This window comes from Orycteropus afer, unplaced genomic scaffold (assembly GCF_000298275.1).
Source record: "Orycteropus afer afer isolate SDZICR_OR568_19922 unplaced genomic scaffold, OryAfe1.0 scaffold00096, whole genome shotgun sequence".
NCBI classification, from domain to species: Eukaryota; Metazoa; Chordata; class Mammalia; order Tubulidentata; family Orycteropodidae; genus Orycteropus; species Orycteropus afer.
Window position 1 is genome coordinate 2,017,593 of NW_006921683.1, and position 6,133 is coordinate 2,023,725.

At 38.2% G+C, this 6,133-nt stretch overlaps 1 pseudogene; it reads right to left on the reverse strand.

Moving 5' to 3' along the window:
* Positions 1–2,428: 2,428 nt before the first annotated feature.
* On the reverse strand, positions 2,429–5,825 carry LOC103198551 (annotated as a pseudogene).
* Between the last annotated feature and the right edge of the window lie 308 nt (positions 5,826–6,133).

The following is a 6,133-nucleotide window of genomic DNA, read 5'->3' on the forward strand; positions in this document are numbered from 1 at the left end:
TTTTTTTTTTTTAAGTAAAGCTGATGTTTTGCTTTCTGTTGGCCTGACTCCATTGTCTTTCTCAAAATTTACTCCATAATGAAGCTGAAACAAGGGTATCATATTTTTATTCTTATAAAATACATATAACCCAACATTTTAGAATTTGTATAATTCAGTGATATGAATTACTTTAATCATATTGTACAATCATCACCAATATCCATTGCCATTATTTTCATCACCTTAAACAGAAACTCAGTGCTTCCTAATCAATTACTTCTCTTTTTCCTTCCTTCCTGCCCCTGATAACCATTAATATACAAGGTCTCTATATATTTGCCTGTTCCACATACTCCATATGAACAAAATCATATATTTATCCTTTTATGATTCACTAACTTTACTTAGCATAATGTTTACAAGAGTGATCCATATTTCAGTATGTATCAGGACTTTATTTCTCTTTATGTGTATACCACATTTTTTAAAAAATCCTTTCATCAGTTAATGGACATTTAGGTTGTTTATACTTTTTGAGTATTATGAACACTGCTGCAATAAACACTGTTGTACATGTGTCTGTTTGCATTTCTGCTTTCAAGTCTCTTGATATATACCTAGGAGTGGAATTGCTGGGTCATATAGTCTTATTTATTTAGCCTCCACAAATATCACCTGATAGCTTATTTTACTAAAATGATGATGTAAATGGCGATGGTAGTGACAAATGTAGCTCTTCTGCCTATCTCAGCCTCCCAACAAACCAGTGGGTAATGGCTAATGGGAAACTCAGTGCATGTGTGTGTGTGTGTGTGTGTGTATGTGGTGTATTGACAAATAGGCTTCACTTTGGAGTTAGCTAGGGAAGAGCAGGCAGGCTGAACAACCTCCAATCAGAGTAAACAAATGGCAGAGAGGAGGGGCAGTCTCTAAGAAAATAATTCACTTGCTTCAAAAAGCATATTTCCAGGAATTACCTATGATACATATATTACTCTTGCCAGATGGTTTGCACATATGGAAGAGGATGAGATTTTGGGGTTGTTGTGGGGGTGGTGACTGGCAAAGCCATGTCATAGGCTTATCTCCAATTAATCACCTTGACTTCTATCATTTTTTATCCATCACTGCCTCTATACCTGAGCTGTGCAGAAGCCTTCCCTTCTTTTCTGTTTTATATACCCATACTTTCCTTTGAGACATTAAACAAAACAACAACAACAACAGCAACAACAAAATAACTCTATCTGCCTATCTCTCCTTTTTGTTGCTGTGTTACAGATTTATTCCCTTTTGTTATTTACTTTTATTCCAAAGACTTTAGGAAGTATGGAATATCAATGCAAGTACTTGGTACACAGTCAGATTTGAATATGAAGCCTTTACTTAATCCTTCAGAGCCCCAGATTCCCTTCTGAAATATGGAGATAATAATACTGAACTTTACAAGAGATCCAAGAGTGCAATTTCTACAGATCAGGGGCTCCGTGAATAACTTTTCCTCCTATCACTTATGTAATATGGTTGGTGTCTTTGATTACTTTGGTTGTAATAGGAAAAAAAAAAAAAAAAAAACACCACTCAAAGAGATTTTAATTACATGGTGACCATTAAAGCTGCTCACAGATATTCTGGGTCTTTGCAGACTCACACCAGGATTGCCCTTCCCCACTCACCCTTGAAGTTAGGCAATGCAATGTGAGTGGGAGATATGTGTGTTAATTCTGTGGTAAAGCTTTAAGAACCAGTATGTACTCTCTTTTCTTTTCTTTTTTTTTAACAATAAAAATCTTTATTTGGGTTTGGTCAGTACAGGTAAGATATGTTGGAGTCACAAGCAATATGCATTAACAGAATATAATAGTTCATAAAAAGTGAGCCACTATGCACCAAATTTCTTAAAAATTCAGTCACCTAAAGAGAAAATGTATTGTGGAAAAACTGTATCTAACACTGAAACTACTATAGGACTCCCTCAACTCCATCAACATCAACAAGTCCAACTTTTAGTGATAAAACTACTGTACTGGGTAAACTTGGCTGTCATAAACCACATCTACTCAAATAAGTCTGACAGTTATGTAAGTTTAATAACAGCATGAGTAAGAATACCCTTACACAGCACAGGCACTAGCTATGCAAACATTTATACAGACATCACTGTGTTATACTTTAAGAAAGATTTCCATTTACATCTCCATATTAACTCATATAAAAATAACTTGGTCCTACACAAAATGTCTTTTTAGCAACATACGAAGTAATTAACTGCTAAAATTTCCAAAGTGGCAGAGATATTGAAGCAAAAAAAAAAAAAAAGAAAAAAAAAAGCAAGAAAACAACACGCTCACAAAAAGGCAAAATGTGACAAAAGCATGCAGTAATTTTCTGGACAGTATCCTTCCTCAAACTAAATGACACTGTATAAAAATTTCCTGGAAAAATATTACAAAAATGAACCCTGTACATTCATACTTGAGTCTAAGCTGTTCCGCAGGTGGCAGGAACCTAGAATTTGATTGCCTTTCCTGCTCACTGCTTTCTCTTCTTGAAGGTCAGGATTTGAGTCTGTGTCATTTGAGTGGTGTGTGAGAGTTTTCACAGCCTGTTGGAGAGTCTGCATTTGCATATCCCACACTGAGTTGGTTTATATAACCAGGACCTCCTCTAGCAGTTCTTTCTTCAGAGCTGTTGGAGACCTTATTCTCATTCCCTGCAGAAGGAGGAAAGCCCTCTTCATCAGTGTTCCCCTCCCTATGAAATCCAGACCTCTGATGGGAGGAGCTGCCATTACTGGGTCTGTTAACCAGGCAATCACAGTCTTCACTGGTGTTTCTGCCTGTTCCACAGACTCAGAAGATGTAGTTCTGCTGGTACCTGGAGCGGAGGCTCCACCCTGCTGCTCTTGGTACTGAGCCAACTGCTGGCTCATTTCCTTCAATTGCTGCTGAGGAATCAGAATGGTAACCTGCTTACCCACCACTTCTTTGTTAAGTTAAATGATGAAGTCATTCAGTTCATCCTGACTGCTTTTAAGCACTTCACTGTATTTGTTCTGTAAATCCAACTCAGCTTCAAGTTGTGCAATATGTCCCTGGGACAGCTGCCTCCCAAGCTCTTGATTTTCCTGGATAAATATTTGACACATCATCATTAACTTTTTGGCTATTTGGTTATTAGCTGTAAAATTCCAGGCACTCAGTTTGGGCTTGTTTCAGTTTGTCTTTAGTCTGTTCCAGTTCACCTTTCATTTTTAGGAAAAACAAGTTGATTGCTAGGTCTACCATTATTGATCTCAGTTGGGTGACACCAGGCTGCTGGACTTGTTTGAGGTACTGGATTTGAATAGTACATTCTTGCACCTCCTGTTCCTTGGTTGCCAGTCTCATTACAAGGATGTTTCCCCTGTGTGCAGACTTGCTGTTGTTGCTTCAGTTTCTTTTCAGATGCCTTTAAGCCAGTTACATCATTAAAGTCTGCATACTTGCCCTCCAATATTTCCACATATGCTTACTCTGCTTCCTTCTTAGAACTGACTCATCTCATACCATAACTTTGAAGTCTGTTACACTCAGTTGAAACTTTTTGGGAAGAGGTTCTTCACTGCAGACAGACAGCTACCAGTCTGATAGGCCCAGGCCATGCTGGCACCATGGTGTCAGGGCCCCCACATTCCTCTCAGTGTGTACTTTCCCAAACTCTTTCTTCCCGTTTCAAGATAATGACTGCTGGATTATTTTGGTTCCTGGAAAGCTGATTGGTTTAAACTGAGCCACAGTTAATGTGTAGTATGGGAAGGAGATATATTTTTGTGCTTTTAAACCTGTTAATTTTTGAGGTTATTTGTCACTCAGTATAATTTGTTATTTGTTGTTGTTAAGTGCCGTTGACATCTTTGACTTCTTCCTTCAATACCACTGGTTCTTGATCATATGCCATCTCCTGAAATGGATGAACATCAACCAATTTTTTTCGGTACAGTGACTCTGTGTATTCCTTCCATCTTCTTTTGATGTTTCCTGCATCATTCAATATATTGTCCATCGAATCTTTCAATATTGCACTCAAGGCCTAAACTTCCTCTTCAGTTCTTTCAGCTTGATAAATACTGAGCATGTTCTTCCCTTTTGGCTTTCCAACTCAGTGCCTTTTCACAATTCATTAAAATAATTGACTTTGTCTTCTCGAGCTATTCTTTGAAATCTTCTGTTTAGTTCTTTTATCTTATCATTCCTTCCATTTGCTTTAGCTACTCTTCATTCAAGGGCAAGTTTCAGAGTCTCTTCTGACATAAATTTTGGTCTTTTCTTCCTTTCCCATCTTTTTAATGACCTTTTGCTTTCTTCATGGGTGATGTTCTTGATGTCATCCCACAATTCCTCTGGTTTTCAGTCATTGGTTCAGTGCATCAAATCTATTCTTTAAATGATCTCTAAATTCAGTACAGATATAGTCAAGGTCATATGTTAGCTCCTGTGGACTTGTTTTAATTGTCTTTAACTTGCATATTAGCAGTTGATGGTCTGCTCCACAGTTAGCTCCTGGCCTTGTTTTGGATGAAGGTATTTGGTTTTTCCATTGCCTCTTGCCACATATGTAGTCAATATGCTTCTTGTGTACTCCATTTGGTGAAGTCCACATGTAAAGCCGCTGTTTGTATTGTTGAAAAAAGGTAGTCACAATGAATAATTCATTGGTCTTGCAAAATTCTATCTTCGGATCTCCAGTACTATTTCTATCTCTAAGGCCCAATTTTCCAACTAATGGTGATTCTTCTTTGCTTGCAACTTTTGCATTACAGTCACCAGTGATAATCAGCACATCTTGACTGGATGTTCAGTCTGTTTCAGACTGCAGAAGTTGGTAAAAATCTTCAATTTTCTCAACTTTGGCTTTGGTGGTTGGTGTGTAAATTTGAATAATAGTAGTATTAACTGGCTTTGCTTGTAGGCATATGGATTTTATTCTATCACTGACAGCATTGTGCTTCAGGGTAGATCTTGAGACATTCTTTGTCATGATGAATTCCACACCATTCCTCCTCAACTTGTCATTCCCAGCATGGTAGATCTGATGGTTGCCTGATTCAAAATGGCCAAAAGTGGTCAATTTCAGCTCACTAATGCCTACTATATCAATCTTTATGTGTTCCATTTTTACACTTCCAATTTTCCTAGATTCATACTTTGTACATTGCGTGTTCCGATTATCAATGGATGTTTGCCATTGTTTTTCTCATATTGATTTGTGCCAGTTCAGCAAATGGAGGTCCTGAAAGCTCTACTTTATGCATATCATTAAGGTAGGCTCTACTCTGATGAGGCAACTCTTCTCCAGTAATATTTTGAGTTCCTTCCAACCTGAGGGGCTCATCTTCTGCTACTGTATTGGACAATGTTTCAGGGCTGTTCATAAAATTTTCCAGTAATATATCAGACAGTGTTTCACTATTATTCATAAGGTTTTCACCGGCCACTTCTTTGAGAAGTGGATGGCCTCTTCCTTCTTCTGACTCTGTCTCAGTCTGGAAGCTCCACTGAAACTGGTCCACCATGGGCACCCCTGCTGGCACAGCCTCCAGCCTCACTATCACTTGAAGAACAAATACCTGTTTGAGATGTTGCTCTAGTAGACTCAAACTTAGTCTATGACAATTAAGAGCTGGACAATGCTCTGCCAACCTCTTGATCACCTTCAAAAGGTTCGCAAATAAGAGGTTGGAGAATTTTCTTGAAGCTGTCTTCCAAAGTGGGCCTCTAAACCTCAGTGTCTCATGAGACAATTGAAAACCTCACCTTGATTTTTAGAGGGTTTTTGCTTAAGATTTTAGCATGTTGCTCCATGCAGTGCACAAATATGGCAAATGACCTGGGGAGCAAACAGACTAAGTGATAGAATCCAACCAAGTGAATTCTGTCAAAACCTGTGCTGCTTTCTCTTTCCTTGACTCTCACCACCTGTCTATGTCCAGAATTGCCAATTATGTGGTAGTCAAAGCAGCTTCAGAGTCAATCCAACTCTCAGATACTTTAACTTCCTCTAATTCTTGTTGTCCTAGTACTGTTTCATTCAAGTAGGTCAACTCTCTCTGTTCTATCTCACTTTTCTAGTTATTCTCACTGGTAGGCTGGCCTATTAATACTATACTCCT